This window comes from Lepisosteus platostomus, chromosome 27, assembly GCF_059453375.1.
Source record: "Lepisosteus platostomus isolate fLepPlt1 chromosome 27, fLepPlt1.hap1, whole genome shotgun sequence".
In the NCBI taxonomy this organism is placed as follows: Eukaryota; Metazoa; Chordata; class Actinopteri; order Semionotiformes; family Lepisosteidae; genus Lepisosteus; species Lepisosteus platostomus.
The window spans coordinates 2085145-2101142 of record NC_142637.1 but is presented as its reverse complement, the minus strand read 5'-3'; the positions used below and the strand labels follow the sequence as shown (position 1 = coordinate 2101142).

General features: G+C 41.3%; 1 protein-coding gene across 2 annotated transcripts in view; it reads right to left on the bottom strand.

Annotated features, from left to right (window-relative positions):
- zap70 (zeta chain of T cell receptor associated protein kinase 70) overlaps positions 1-15600 on the bottom strand; it is a 28508-nt gene extending 12908 nt beyond the window's left edge. For both annotated transcript variants that reach the window (XM_088622035.1, XM_088622036.1), the window contains exon 1: positions 15387-15600. The gene's annotated coding sequence lies outside the window, so the exon portion shown is untranslated. The remainder of the gene's footprint in view (positions 1-15386) is intronic.
- Between the last annotated feature and the right edge of the window lie 398 nt (positions 15601-15998).

Below are 15998 nucleotides of genomic sequence, written 5' to 3'. Positions count from 1 at the left end.
TCTCTGCAGAGGTTGAGGTGCCCTCAATGTCAGGAGGAAAGTGGGGCGCGCTGTGTAGCGCAGTGGGAAGTGAGCGCGAGTGCAGGCCGGCACCCCAGCGCACACTGACTGTGCTCTCCGACGAGCGCGCCGAAACCACAGCAGGAAACCCAACGGGCTTTTGGACCCCTCCCCTTCAGCCTGTCGCTCTCGAGTCGCGCAGGTGTGATGCTCGAACGTTCAACAGACAGGCTCGAGACAGGGGCCATGTCAGAAGCCATCAGCCAGCAGAGTCAGGAGGTAGCAACCAGGCAGAGAGCAGATTTCAGTTCACATCACAGCACTTTCACAAACCGCTCTTCCAGTTCAGGTTCATGGTGACCCAGAGCCCATCCTGGGAAGCACTGGGCAGACACACACAGGCACAAACTGGCACACACTCATACCAGGGCCGGTTTTCCCACAATCCACTTCGTCCCCCTGCGTATCTTTTCTCCGTGGGAGGAAACCAGAGCCCCCAGAGGATACTCACACGCACACGCAGAACATGCAATCTCCCGACCTCACCAGGGACCTCGGTGAAAAAACCTCAACATCTACGTCATCCCAGCATCCCACTGAGCAACATAATACATTTTAAAGGGCTGATGGAGGGTCATAGGTTTTCAGTGAGGGTCATGGTTTCTGCCTTTTGCTCTATATTCATTTCATTACTTTCAGCTAAGTCAAGCTAAGCTAAGCTAAGCTATATTTAGGTTATCACATGCCTTTAACCAGGACAATTTGCAGTCTTTACAAAGTTTAATGACAATTGTGGATATAAGTGGGTCTTATGTTAGAAAGCGCAAGGCAAGTGCTGCTCAAGAACAGAATGAACAATGAAACACAGTGTGTAGCCGGTATACAGCAGCTGGTACTGTCGCGACAGTGAGCGTCCACAGGTAGTTACGCAGTGGTGATGCGGACACCCGTGTGGTGCTGTGCATTGCTCTATGTTCTTTTATCGATCTTATGTAAAGCTGCATAGATAAGCACCAGCACTCGTTATCTGAATCACATTTATTATTTATTGTGTATAGTAAGTGTTTATTAATTTGCTCTGAAATCTGACAGACTTCATGTCAGTGTTGACAAAGCAAAAGGCAGATTTAACATTACTCATCTGGAATGTCTAAACCTATCCAAACTTATCCATTCGTCAGCTCTTGACCACCTCATGCCCAAACAGGAAAAGTGAAATTTGTGCCAGTGACAAAGCAGATGAGCACACCTGGCAGTGCTGTCAGCGGGACTATGAGCTGTTCCTCACTTGGTTGGTTCACAGAGGGACGCAGACCAGAGAAAGAGAAAGACGCAGCTTCAGAGCAATCCTTCACCCCTGACTCCAAGGCCTGGCAATACCACTGAATGCTTCTCACTACTCACCTCCCATCAGAACACTCTTTTCCAGATGAAGTAACATTTCCCATTGTTGCTAGTTACGTTAGCAGGTGTCCCACTAGCGACACAAACAGTATGCGAACCCCAGCACTGGAAACAGTCTTTTCTTGGTGTGGGTTTTAACACTAGCAATAATTCCTGGTGGGCTAATTGTCTGATATGTTGAGCCAAGACTGTGGGGATTAGTTTGGAAAGGGAGGTGGAGAATTACTCATAGTGTGTCCTCTTATTTCAAGACTTCGTCTCTTTTTCCAGTGTAATCACTGAAGGCCCACAACAAAAAATCTTCCTCATCTATGTACGTTCTTTTCCCATTCAAAATGTTAAAGTCTTCCGCAAACTGTAATTGCTAGGAGCATTTCACAGGCAATAATCTGTCAAGTGTTCATTAGAAAGAAAAACACAGCTGCCGTAAAGAGAAAAGAACAGCTCCCTGTCCTTGAGTGGTGCCTCTGTCAGTGTTTCACTGAGGCCCGAGATGCAGACAGGCGGCGTCTCGCTGCTCTGACTTTCTAATCAGTCGCCTGGATGCAAACCGAGGAGACAAGAGAGAGGCTTTGCTCTTTTTTTTTTCCTGTGGGTACTACAAAATGTGTAAGACAAAAGAAGAAACAAATGCCAAAAAAAATCATGCCTAACTGATAAAGACTTCAAAGATAAGATCGGATCACTTCATTGGCCGTGTACAATTTCTTGCATTAGGAATTTCACAAACCCCAGCTTGCTCTCCATGAGACACACTGACAGGGAGAGAAGCTGGGGGTCAGAGCGCAGGGTCAGCCATTTATACAGCACCCCTGGAGCAGTTGGGGTAAAGGCCCTTGCTCAGGGGCCAGATGGAGTAGGATTCCTCTGCCGGCTGCGGGATACAAACAGGCCACCTTCCAGCCACAGGCCCAGATCCTGAGCCACAGAGCCACCACTCTGCACAAATACTGTAATATGTACAGGTGCAGTAGATGAATACTTGACTTGAATTTCCCCAAGTGCATTTGCACCCCATTTTATGTTTCCAGGTCTGTTTCCCGGGAAAAAGCCACATTAAATAACCCAAATATTTCAGTATTGTGTGTTTCAGTATTGTCATGAAGACATTTTGTTAATTGCTGTTCACTACATTTGAGGCTTTCTATGAAAATACAGTACGTGGAATAAAAAACATACAGAAGTTCAAGGGAGGAACAACATATGCGTGACACCTGCCAAACTCACTAAGAAGCAAAATACCTGATGCCAGGTCCTAGACCACTGTCTCAGTTGTGACCCTCTAGATCTGAATTCTCCACTACTGCAATGCATGAAGGGACACTGTGATACAGCAGAGCGAGGCAACTAGAGACTAGGGTCAGGAATAATTGTCTATTGCATAACCTGTTACGTGACCTTATGAGTCCTACTGTATATTAGACATTTGTCATTGACAACGCAAACCCCCTGAGACGATGTGTGGTTATGCCCAATTTCTGGGAAAGTAAAAACCTGCCTCATAGGTGACACCATGCTTCCTCGCAGTGCTGGGGCTCTGGGTCCAGTTTTGGACCTGTGGTGCTGTCTGCGAGGAATTTGTTTGTTCCCCCTGTGATCATGTCGATTTCCTCTGCGTGCTCCTGTTTCCTCCCACAGTCCAAAGACAGGCTGGTGGGTTAACTGGCTTCTGGGAAAACTGGCCGTGGTGTAACTGTGTGTGTGTCTGGTGTCACATACAGGTCTCCTGCCTTGTGCCTGTTGCTTGCTGGGATAGGTTCTAGCTCCCCTGCGACCGTGCACTGGAAGACGCCGTTAGAAAACGGACGGATGGGTAAATATTCTGGGAGAGCGGCCACTTGTGTACAAGTCGTGCTGAGAGCGTAAAACGGTCTTGAACGATGCAAACAACGACATCCAGCAATCCACAACATTCGCACTTTTGTACAAAACGGGGAAACTACTTCGAAAAAGCAAACGAGAGCTGTCACAAGAAGACAGCAGTGGCATCACCATGAGATTGCTCTGGAGAGGCAGCGGGTGGGGGGGGGTTGATGATTGGGCTGATAATGAATGGAAAAAAACCTGCGTCACAGCACACCGATACTGAAGGGAGAATTCAAACAGTCTGTCTCTGGAGAGGAAACATGTATCCTGAATCTGATTGCTCTGTGGTTCTTAGGACGAGTGCAGATGACGGAATCTCATGTTCTGCAACCGCAATGATCAAAACTCGACAGCTGCCACAGGTTAGAAAAAAAGAGGGTTCTGGTTCGATTTCAAACAGAAAACTGAGAAAAAAAAAACCAGACAAATAAAACCCCAGGGTTCTACGCAGTTGCATTTTACGGCGGCGTTTGAATGATTTGACTTTCTCTGCGTGTTCCCTTTTAGGAAGAAGGAAGAAAATGCAATTTTGAAAGATCTGGTGAAACCGCAGATGCTTTCCAAAATTGTAATAGGTCAAATGTTCCGTGTAGACTTGAGGGAGAAGGACCGCGTTTGCGTCAGCGGGTGTAGAATTTAATTTTGCTGCCTTTGGATGTTTAAATGTCAAGGTTTTTGTATGTGGGTGAGGGGGTAAGAGTTTGAACTATTTGTTGCTAATGAAGCGTCATTTACTCACACACTTCACATGACACGGTATTGCAATCTTTAGAAACCTTAAAGATTCAAGTCTGGAATGATACAAATCCATCATGGGCTCGAGAATTCAGTTTCCTGGTGGATTCATGTGCTCATCAAGGGAAACTGGTGCAAAAGGGACAGCTGTTATATCAAAAGCCCTTGTGTTCAATTTGCACCTTTTTTTTTACATGAAAGACCCCCCAAACTGAGCAATCCTGCCCTTATCTCACCAAGACACATCTTAAAAAACTGGCCTGTTACAGGGCCCAGCTAAACTCTTAGGTTAATTGCAAGGTTGTTGATTTCTTTACTTAGGCTCAATGGCAAGTTAAGGTATATGCTATTTTATGCAAATAGCATCCTAAATGGCTTTGCAATGTTCCTTATTGAGTAATGTAGCCAGTAGATAGGGGTTATCTTGGGATAGTTCAGCCCAAAGGCTTGGCTTGTTGTCCACATATATAAAATATATTAGTATGTATTACTATTTGTCAAGACGCACACACACTCCAATGTTGCCAAGCTGCTGGTGGGAGCTGAATGTTATTATTCTCTACAAATTTAGGTCCAACACGACCGTTTTTACTTGAAGCCCTGGGCTGAAACATCTAATTTCTACACAACACCTCAAGTCTGTGGCTTGATAGGAAGAGCTCTTCAGTGGCAGTTTATCCTGTGAGCTTGTGGTCTCACCTCAGAGATTTGGAGGGAAAGGGGAGCAGAGGGTTTGTCACGTTCTAGAGAATCTACCATCCAATCAGTGACAAAGGATCCTGAGCAAAAGGCATTCTGTGTGCTGCCTCTCTGAGGTGTAGCTAAGGCATAATTTTATCTGGGAAACTGCAGCTTCAGCTTGAGAGTTTATTACATTCCCAAACCCTCAGAAGAGGAAAACAATGAACAGCATGCTAAATACAGCAATGGACAGATAATTAATTTTAAAGGGCAGCGGACATGTCTGTTATTGTCGTGAAGGAATCATTTCAGGTTATATAGAGAAGCCCTTCAACCTTGTGTAGATGCACCTGTGAAGATGGCTCCCCTGTCTGCAGTTCTTTGTCACCTCTGTGGCTTTTGAGTGACCACAACATCCTGGCTACACCTTATTCATGTTACCCACGATGCAGTCTGAGACAGACCCCCCACCCGCCACCCACACCAAATCAAATGGGTCTGACCTGAGACACGAGACCTACACTCGCCACCACAGAAAAGAAAGCGGGTCTGGGAGAAAGATCTGTAGGAATGGAGCTCATCAGCTGTCACGATGACTTCACAAACGTTTTGTTTCTACTTGAACTTTGAACGTCTTGCTTTTTTCTTCCAATACCAAATCTGGATTATGTTTTCTTTTCCATCAGTAGAACATCTGGCTGCTGTTCAAAACCATCAGGTGACCCACTGGGGTCGTCTATAAAAAGACAAGAAGCTTCTCGTGTCCAGGTACAAGGCTGTTTATGGAATGCTTCAAGGTTTTAATTTTTGAACTGGTTACATAAAACATAAGAAAGGTGACAAATGAGAGGAGGCCATATGAGTTGTCTAGACTATTTGGTAGCTGGTAGCAATTGGATCCGAAGATCTCATCCAGCGCTTTCTTGAAAGAAGACTTCAATAACGGCTTCAATGACATGACTGCGCTGCTTGCTCCACACTCCCATCACCCTCTTCGGAAAAGTGCCTCTTGTCCTCCTGTAACTGGAGGATCTCATCCAGACATTTCATGAAAGAAGTCAGGTTACTGACTTCAACAACACGTCCGCTTAGCTTCTTCGTTGTCTGAATATTTGCATTGCTCTAAGGGGCTTCAAAGAAATTGAACATCACTATTTGAGAAAACAACAATTCAGCCTGTCTTTTTAATGTTGCCGGAATGTAACCTTTTTTGATTCTGTGAAAATGTGGGCAGTTTAAAGCCAAAATCTTACCACGTGACCTAAAACGTTTCTATCATGTTCAGATCTGTTGCTTTCTTTCTTTGACCCAGGAAAGTGGAAGTGCTTTTTGTTTAATGAGAGAAAAACTGAGGGAGGGGAAATTTACCCCAAATACAAGTGCTGGGCGTCTTAAAAAGGAATGGTGACAAATGGAAACACAACTATGCTTATTATTAAATGTTTGGAATTCCTAACATTTATATTTCTTCTCTCTTTCTTTCATTGAGTTTTGTATTCTTTTGTTTAAAAACTTTACTGTACATTCAAAGGTTAAAGATTTAAGTCCCCTGAGATTTACAGCAGGTTGGCCAACATGCGTTTTTGAAAACTGTTGGTGGGGATCACATGGACATCTGCAGATCACAGCTCTGTCACATGGTCTCCACATGTTTCTCAGACAGAGATTGCTCTTCTGCTTCAGCTGCCAACACAATCTGATCTGGGCTGGCCTGTGTCATTGTCACAGGATCAGTTAGAGATACTGAGGTCGTCTCAGGGCGTGAAGGTCCGGTGGAAATTGGATGTTATTCCGTTTTGTATTCTAAGTGGCCCTTATGACTGCACTCTTTCCTCCAATACATTCACGCCTGACAGAGCTATTTCTCAGTCACGCCCCTCACCCAGTCTGAGGGCGGCAGGGAAGTCAGTGGGATTTGGTGGAAGGCTAATGATCTTTCTGGATTTTGGGCATTTTAAGCAGGAGGTGTCTGAAAAGTCACCGCAGGATAACTGGCTTGTGGTGGCCAAGCGTTCATAGCGACGTCTCTTTCTGATCCGTTGATGTCGGCTTTTTCTATCATTGTGAAGCAGAATTCACCAGGCGTTGGGTTGCTCACCCACTCAAAGGGGGCTGCTCTTTGGATTTTGGAAGTTGGAATGCATTGCTCCTAACACACAATGACATGTTTTGCTGTATGCAGCAAATCGGCTTTCTGCATCCATCAGTTTCTGAAATGCACCACATGGATCTGCCCTCTGAAGTGGGACATATACTGTATATACTGCACGTATCCAGCCCTACAAGATTACTACTCAAACCTATTGAAGACATTATTAAAGTAACTGCTGAGATCTGATGACTTCTGTTGCGTATCAAAGAAAAGAACACTCACTTTGTGAAACAAACTTCTGTCTGCGCCTACGATGTTTACAAGGGCTGGGAAGCCCGCGCAGTGTGTTTGTTCTGGGACAGACCAGCGCTGCATTGCTGTATTGATTGAGCTCAATAAAAACTGAATCGGCACAAGCCTGTCTCCTGCTCCTCTGATGAAGAATGTCCTCATAGCTTTAAAAAAGATTTATATTATACGTAACATCTATGCAATTGTCGACCATGAAAACAACATGCAAAATACTTATATACTGTATATACTTATATATACGTTCTTACATTATATTTGTGCTATTTTTACAATTTATATTTTGATGAAGTCGAGTTATTCAATATATTAGTTATTTACCAGTAACAATAAGCAATTCGTTATTTAGCAATATAGTCGGTCTTACTCATGAAGACCGTTTCTCTCAAAACACTGAGTTCAGTTTTGTTTGCTATACTGTATGTTGTGTTGAAGAAATAAAATGAGGGAACCAGTTTATGTATATGGAATATATGAATAACACCGACCTTGCCAGGTTTTAAAGCATGTGGGCAAACTCTTTTATTTGGACTTTAATTCACAAACGATACCTGGAAAATGACCCTTATTACAAACCCTTAGGTTAGTGTCCCTGAGAAACAAATATTACTTGATACAAACTTCTTTTTTCCAAACACGTACAAGTGAGAAGTCCAGAGTACATTCTTGCTCATTATTGTCATAACTTGTTTGAGTGCTTTAGCTTTCATCTAAAAGTTCACATTTTCCTAAAGTTCATATTTTCTGTTGACTCAAATCAGAATCCCTGTCCAACGCCATGTGCTCACCGAGGTGTCAGTAGAAGAGGATATGTTGAAGATAAAATGGACGCTTGGTAATCACAGTTTGAAGGAGTCTTCTATTTTCTTTTGAAAAACCCTCACTTTATAAAATATTGTCAGCTCCGTTCACTTAATGTTTGAGATGTGTTTGATTCTGACAGATTCTGATGGTTTTAGAAGACTGGGGAAATGGGAACTTCAACACACAGATTATAAACCCAGTGGCCGATGGCAAATTTCCTTTGGATATAAAGAAGATTCACTGTACCAAATAAAAATCCACTTTTAAGTACCAAGTGGACAACTGAACGTACAACTCTAACTGCTACATGAGTTGAAGTTTTGATTGGGTCAGGGGCAAAGATAGTCGGACTGCATTATAGAATCGACAGTCAAGGATACTTTTCAAAGAAAGTACATATAGTCAAACATACATTATCCACTCTCCAGCAACAAGAAAAAAGGGCACAATTAAAAACAAACTACATTAATTAGTCTGACAATTCTCTGATAATAGCTCCAAAAAGGGAGAAAAAAAAATCAAAGATCCACATAATCAAAACTGATGCAGTATATTGTTCAAGATGTCAGTAAAGTCAACACTTAAAGGCTATGACTCAAACACAAGTAGATTGGCAATTCTTGGCAAATATTTTAAAAATACACAGATAAGCCTGCTAAGATCTTTGACTTCAGTCTGTGGTCTTAACTTAGCGGTTTTTGTTACAAGTACACTTATCTGCTTTTCTAACACTGAATCCACAATTGCCTTATTTACCTAGATAACTTCGAAAAGGTTTTTACTGTGGCGTAAAATTCATTCCTCAAATTGTATATTCATATCAGTTCCAAACAAAATGAAATTAAATTAAACACTGATTTTACTTCTCTTTTCCTCATTATTTATTGCCAGCCTCAGCTCCAGAAGATCCAGAAGACATTTTATTCTGGAGCAAACATTTTGGGAAATTACCCTTTCGGTTACGTAGGAAGATTTTTTTGCCTCCTCTGGTTACAGGAGATGTGCTTTGACATGAGGGGACTTAACAGAAGGATAAGGGATGTGAAGAAATTTAACTAATTCACTCTTTCCAAAGAGTGAGCTTAAACGGTTTCATTTCTATTCAATAATTCAACAAATTTGTAGGTAAAAGCAGATAATTCACTCAGTTATTTATACAGTTTGTGACCCTGGTGTGCTACAGGAGTAAGGCAGAACCTTATTCTAAGCGTTGCCTCATTCAAACTGGAAAAGTTAGAGTCATTTCAATATGAGCTATTTTCAACAGTCCAACCCAACCTCTGAGTGCGAACCGACCGACAGCAGTGCGAGTCTGAGGCAAATCCAATTCTGAAATCTGTGGTCCAGACGGAGACATGAAGGTCCCTCCAGACGGGGTTGATTTCTGAGTAAGGATACGTTTGATTATAAGTTGAGAGTGTGCTTGGGGGACTTGTTCCCTGTATGAGGCTGCTGGTATGAGCTGATGAACAATTTTCCACCATACAGAGCATGGTGCCAGGCAGATCAAGATAAAAAGGTCCTGTCATAAGTCGACATGGATACTCTGCTTTTTGGTTTTCAGTGAGAGCACACTGCACTGGTGCTGGTTATGGCTGTGCACCCAGGTGGCACATCTGTGTTCTGCTTGGGCCCTGTTAACAGTCCTCCTCATGTTCAGTCAGACAAAGTAAATAAAAAAACCTACTGTACGCACTTGCATGATGTTTGCTAACCTTTATCAAAGGACTTCTTATCTTTTCTGTACCGTTATAACTTAGGACTTTGCATCTCTTCTTAAAACAGTTCTGTTTGAAGAGGCATTTGTGCTTGAACTGAAACCCAACAATTCCAACCTGCAAACTGCAAACCTGAAGACTGGAAACCACCCCTCTGGGGAAAGTCTGACAGTCCTGGAGATACTCTCTGAACAATGGCTAAAACTTTCATTTAGCTCCAATGCACCGTGGGAAACTTTCAAATCTGTTTTCAAAATACTGTCTCATATAGTGAGTTTAATACTCAGCCTCTGCATTATGTCATTCTGTTCAGTGCAAAGTGTGAACAGCCTTCGATCTGTTACAGATTGACCTAGTTGGTAGCTTTACCATGAGGCACAAATGCATGATGTGGCGTATTCAATCCCTCCGGTTACTTCCTGGAGCTTCGCTGTGCTAATTCTTGTCAAACATCTAAACTACCTATTGGGTAAGATTACCAATACAGGCTCGCTGTCATATTTATCAACAAGGGATGCTCTGCATATTCACTGAAACACTTCATTGAAAAGTGCTTTGAGATAGTGCTGAGGAATTCAATAAAAAATAGTCTGATTGATTCCAACTCACAATTTCAGAACCGAAAAACACAAGCCTCTCATTACTTCTACCATGACTACAGGAAATGAGTATTAGAGAAGACTGCGTTTTTTCACAGCGCGTGATTAAGACTTCTAAAGGCTTCTAGAAAAGAACCCACAGACATGGCGTCTTCCTGGCCCAGTGTCTATATTTCTTCAGCTCCAGATTGCTTTCTTTAGACAAGGACCCCAGGTGCTTGTGTAAGTAAATCACAAATAATGAGTTGGTCGAATTAGCGTTTATTCATCGGACAGACTTAATAAACAACATAATGGAACTCAAAGCAAGGCTGGAACAAGTACACTGTGAGCTGTTAATTCCGACATGTTTGAAGCGATTATTGACAAACTCCAACCCACGCAATTATAAAAGCTGTTTGCTGTCGTCGCCTTTGAGAGAAACAACTAAAATCGACTGAAAATAAAGGATGCCAGTCCCACAGATAAAAATAAAGTAGAAAATCAAAACCCCACAAAGCCAGCTCTGTAAAGTGTTTAATGTCAATGTTGAATCTTCAGTAAACATACAAGAAATACTTTAAATTATAAAAGGCAGGCACGTTGCTTAAAGTGTCTTTTTAGAAATGAAAAGTGGCAACAGAATGAAGACAGGAAAGTAAAATTACTTCTTGTGTAATGTTGCTGATGATATAAAGAAATTCCTCTTGTTACGACAGCCCGATCCTTTTTGAAAGACACTGACATCCCAGGGGAATTCAGTAAGTACTACTGTAAGTTTGTGAGAGCAGCGTTCTACCATTGTATAGACAGCAGTACGATTGAGTCTTTGAGACCCAGAGTCACTGGGACTGTCTCTATTTCAGAAGACCTCGAGCTGGTCGGGTTAACCCTAATCAGGAATAGCAATTAGAGGATAAAGGAAACTAGTTCAGAGCAGTACGGTGGCGCTGCAGTTAGCACTGTCACCTCACAGTACTGGGTTAGTTTCTTGAGGTGCTGTCTGTGTGGAGTTTGCATGTTCTCCCCAAGTTTGCGTGGGTTTCCTCCAGGTGCTCTGGTTTCTTCCCACAGTCCAAAAGACATGCTGGTAGATTTATCGGCTTCTGGGAAAAGCGTCCCTGGTGCGCGTGTGTGCGTGACAGCGTCTATCTACCCTGCAATGGGCAGGCTTCCCATCTGGTGTGTACCCTACCCTGCGCCCAGTGCTTATCTGGATGGGCTCCGGCTCCCCCGCGACCCTGAGTTGGATAAAGCGGTCCAGGAAATGAATAGAGAACTAAGAGAAAGAGGAAAAATGTGCTTTTCCAAGAGGAGCAGGAGTGCAGGTGTCCACTGGGCATCTCATCTACCCTTCCACAGTCTACCATCCTGTGTGCAGGTCTACAGTTAAACCAGAGTGAATTAACAGGGCAGTTCTGCGGGAGCTGTGAATTGTGGATATAGAGAAAGCTACAGGACTGACCTACTAGATCTACACTTTTACTGTCCAGCGGTCCTTTGCTGCCATGGACTTTACAAGTTCCTTAGAAGACCTGCAGAGTGGCCCTCCAAGGTCAGGAGTGGGTTTCATAACCACAAGGTCATTATTCCAATTTGCAGCTGTTATTATTACTGCTAACAACAACAAACCAGTCCACACGAATGGACATCCAGTTGCAAAGTCTCAGGGAAGCCGTCTAAGATACTCTCAGGAGCAGACATTTTGTTTTGTTTGAAGCTCAACGAAAGAAAGCTGTTCAAATATTTGACTCCCAGGCTCACATTTTTTCTGTAAAGTTTCACTTTAAAGCAACAAGGAACACCGCCAACTGGAATTTGGAGAAATACTCTGAGACGTGTGTTATTCTTCCAAACGATACTAAGATTGCTGGGTGAAATACACGAACCACTAAAATCTGCCCTTGTTCAGTTGGAGGTACAGATTCCACAAAAACATACATTACAATACAATGTCTACTTTAAGCGCATTAAAATTCCATAATCGCAGAATTAATCCCTTTGTTTAAAATACACAGAACATTTCCAGACCCAATTTCCTTTACTATGTTCTAGTTAAGTGTCAAATGAAGAGACCAATGAAAATTTAATTTGACTGGGTTAGATTCTTGCAGTGCTGTTTTATAATCTTACAATAAAATCACAATATTTCTAAACTTCTTGGCAGGTAAAATCCCTCATTAAATAGTAAAGGGTATTTATTATATCACAACTGTTAATTCCCTCCCCAATTATTATTCATTTTCTGGGGCTATAAATAGGGAAAGGTGGAGTCTCGAACTCTTCTGCACTATTATCATGTTCTCTTTCTGTATTATGGGTAGTTTTGTGCGGGAACATTTACAACCCCCTATACTGTTTATATAATGGTGTTTTCACTGTCATGAATTATTTTTCATTTTGCATGATGTCAGTGTTTCTGAGCAAAAAAAAAGCAACTTTTAAAGTTAAAGATTCTTCGGTTTAAAAGAACTGTTTTCAGATTCAATTAAAAATAATATTTCTAAGCTAAACAACTAAAAAAAGACAATGCTTACATAGCTGAAACATCAATCTGAATTATATTTTCAAAATACTTAATGAGAAAAAGTTTATAAAAAGAAAGAAACTAGAAAGAAGTCATATAAATGGATCTGTGGAAATAATTGGTTCATAAATAGTAGCATGAAACGTCTAATGAACAGATGCATGTAAACCCCAAACTACAGGAAGACACTGTATCTTCTCATGTGCTCTGTGGAATGAGAGCAACAAATTGAACAAAACCTGGCGTGAGCATTATATTTTAGATCATGCACATCCTTGTAAATGAACTAATTCCTTAATGCCGTTACAGCTTAATGATAAATGTCCTGATGATAAAATGTATTTGTTTGTATTATGTCCTTTTATGTTACGATTTTATTTCTTACTACTTACCTTAACTCTTTAAAGTATATTTTAATTTTTACTGGTGTGGGTTAAAAATGAAACTAAACTAATTTATTGTTTGTAATCGCACATACATTCTGCATTCTATTGTTTCAAATATTTTTCTTTCATTGTATGGCTTCTGTAAGCCTCACGAGATCTTGTGCATTAACTCGACAGTTCTGCGTGACTTATTATTGTGAATACAGACTTTCAAATCCCCTTGCAAATAAACAAAATGAAACATTTATGCATATAATCTGATTCACAGAGAATAACATATCTCAACGTCTAAACAGAATTAAATTGAACTGAAAATCAACAAAGCGTTTTTGCTCATCACAGAATGCATTCATCGACTGCTGGCCTCCCTGAACAAAGATGCAGACATTTTTAATTTCGTACTTGTTTGTTTAATAAAAGTCAGTTTCTGTTTGCTATCAGCAACAAATACACTAAGCTTCACAATACTGACTCGAATATGAAGAACATCATTGAAAATTGTGCTCATTAACTCTTATTAAAAATAACTGGATTTAAAATTTAGATTAACAGTTTGGGGAAACAAATTATTGTCTGTATTATCATATTACTATACTTACGGAAATAATTGATTCAAATGTAGATTAAAACACATTTTGAGAGAAACAACTCATAAATAATGTGCATGGTTCACATTGCTAGACAAGTAGAGAATTATTTTTTTTATATTCGTTTTTATTCTTATGGTGAACAACACTACATTAGATTCAGCAAAATCTTTTTTAAAGGCAATAATCCTGGGAAATTAGAAATGAATTAAAAGGTTTTTCACTTACTGAACTGAATGCATTCTGGTGTTTTTTTTTTAAATTAATATGAAGCCTCTTGCAAAGGCTTACTGTCACACTTTTGGGCTTTTCGTTTTACTTTGAATAAATCGGAAGAGAATTTTTTTTTTTCGCCATACAATTGCCCTGAGAAAAACTGTGCAATTAAGGCTCTGTTTTCTGCTTCACAATCTGATGTTTGTGAATATAAAACAGTATGACCCATTTTATGCAATCTGTTCCTTTTTGTTTGGAGTTTTCCTTTTCTTTGACAGACCAGCCCGAAAGCCCACTCTCAACATGATAATACCAGTTGAAAACGATCTCCCCATCTAGTCCCCACTCCATTATTAGGTAGGTCGAACTGTGTGGCACTGTCCTGCAATCTATATGCTGAGCCTGTCTGCACTCAGTCCACCCCTCCCAGGGGTATATAGACCATATACCCATATAGGGGTGTCAGGATGTAGAGATAATGGACAGGTGTGGGTTCCATTCTCAGATGGTCACTGCTGGTGTACCTTTGACCTTTGAGTACAGTATATCAGCTGAGTTGCTCTAGGAAGAAATACCCAATGCTGTAAATGGGCACAGATATACAGTAAATTGCCTTGAGTTGAAGCACTAACCAAATAACTTCAGTGATGATCTATACTTCATACTCTGTCAGATGTCCGCCATGTCTTTCAGGTGTTTAGGGTGCTGTGCGTGCCCCAAAGGCACTTTTAGACATCATATACAGCGCATTCGTGTACAATGGGACTAACCTTACCTTGAGCTGGATAAAGGCACCATATGAATGAAGTGCGTATTATTATTTAGACAATACCAAAGTGAGAGGGGAAGGCGTTTTACATCCCTTTGAGTGGGAATGCACCTCAGCATAATTTTTTTTGTCTTTTTGTCAAAGTCTTTTGTGCGCAACCGATGTGCCGACTAATTAAAATTTGATGGCAGAACATTAAAGTCCAGTTCAATTTAAAAAATAAAAAGATCATTTAATTTGCAAGTTACAAAGAAAATTGGTTCTATAAAAAATGACAACAGAGAGATATCTTAACCGTTAATGGGGAGCAGGGCATTTGTACAGCAGCTGGGTCTCAGCACAGCTGCTTCACAGACAGAAAAGCACAAACCGTGTCTTCTGTCACACAACTGACAAACAGACTTTGCTGCTTTGAAACTAGCACTAATAGGACTGTTATTTTCCTGGCTTGTTTTCCACACAAGTTCGGCATAATTTTCCTAATGGAATAACAACTTGTGAGCCAGTGACTTCCAAATGATCATGGGCCCCGTCACACGCCTCTCACATTATTCTTGTAGTTAAAACGTTCGGCTCTTTGATTTAAAACTAACTTGTGTGTCACTACGCCAAGGGGCATGTCGTGGGCATTCATTGTTTAGGACCCGGCTGGTTTTTCGGCCTTGGCCGCAGGTGAAAGATGGAAATTGGCTGAAGGAAAAAAAAACCTCTCACCTTTGCCCAGTTACTTGGCTGATGTGTTCATCTAGGGTCATAAAAATCCCGTTTTTTCTTCAGTCAGACAGCCTTTCTTGTGGAATTCCTTTGTGGATGAGAATGGTGCCCTTTTTTGTCGTGCGGCAGTAGCAGTGAAACACTGAGCTCCGACACGTCGAGCACGAGTTGTTTAGGTGAGAAAGCAGTGTGGGCTGACGACTGGATTTGTTTGTCTTCTCAGAAACCGTAACCTACTTCCTCACCCCTGTCTAACTGCCGAGGGCGAGCTGAAAAAAAAATACAAGCAAGTACGACAGAAAAATGTAGCGTTTTCCATTCACCTGCCAGTGAGCTGAAACCTTTATTATTTTATTTACTTCAAGGGGACTGAGAAAAACAAACAGGCAGTATGCTGAAGACAAATATCCCGGCCTTTCAAGGCTCATAATGTTGTCCAAAAATATTTTATTTCCTGCTATTATTTATTTTTATTTCGCGTCTTGTTAACGATTGCTTTCCTCAGTCTTGTAATGTTTGTGTTTGCAATTACACTGTTGTTTTTCATTTAAAAAAAAACCCCAACAAGCCCGCTTCTTGTGATGATGGTTTTGTTATGTTGATGTTTTCTTG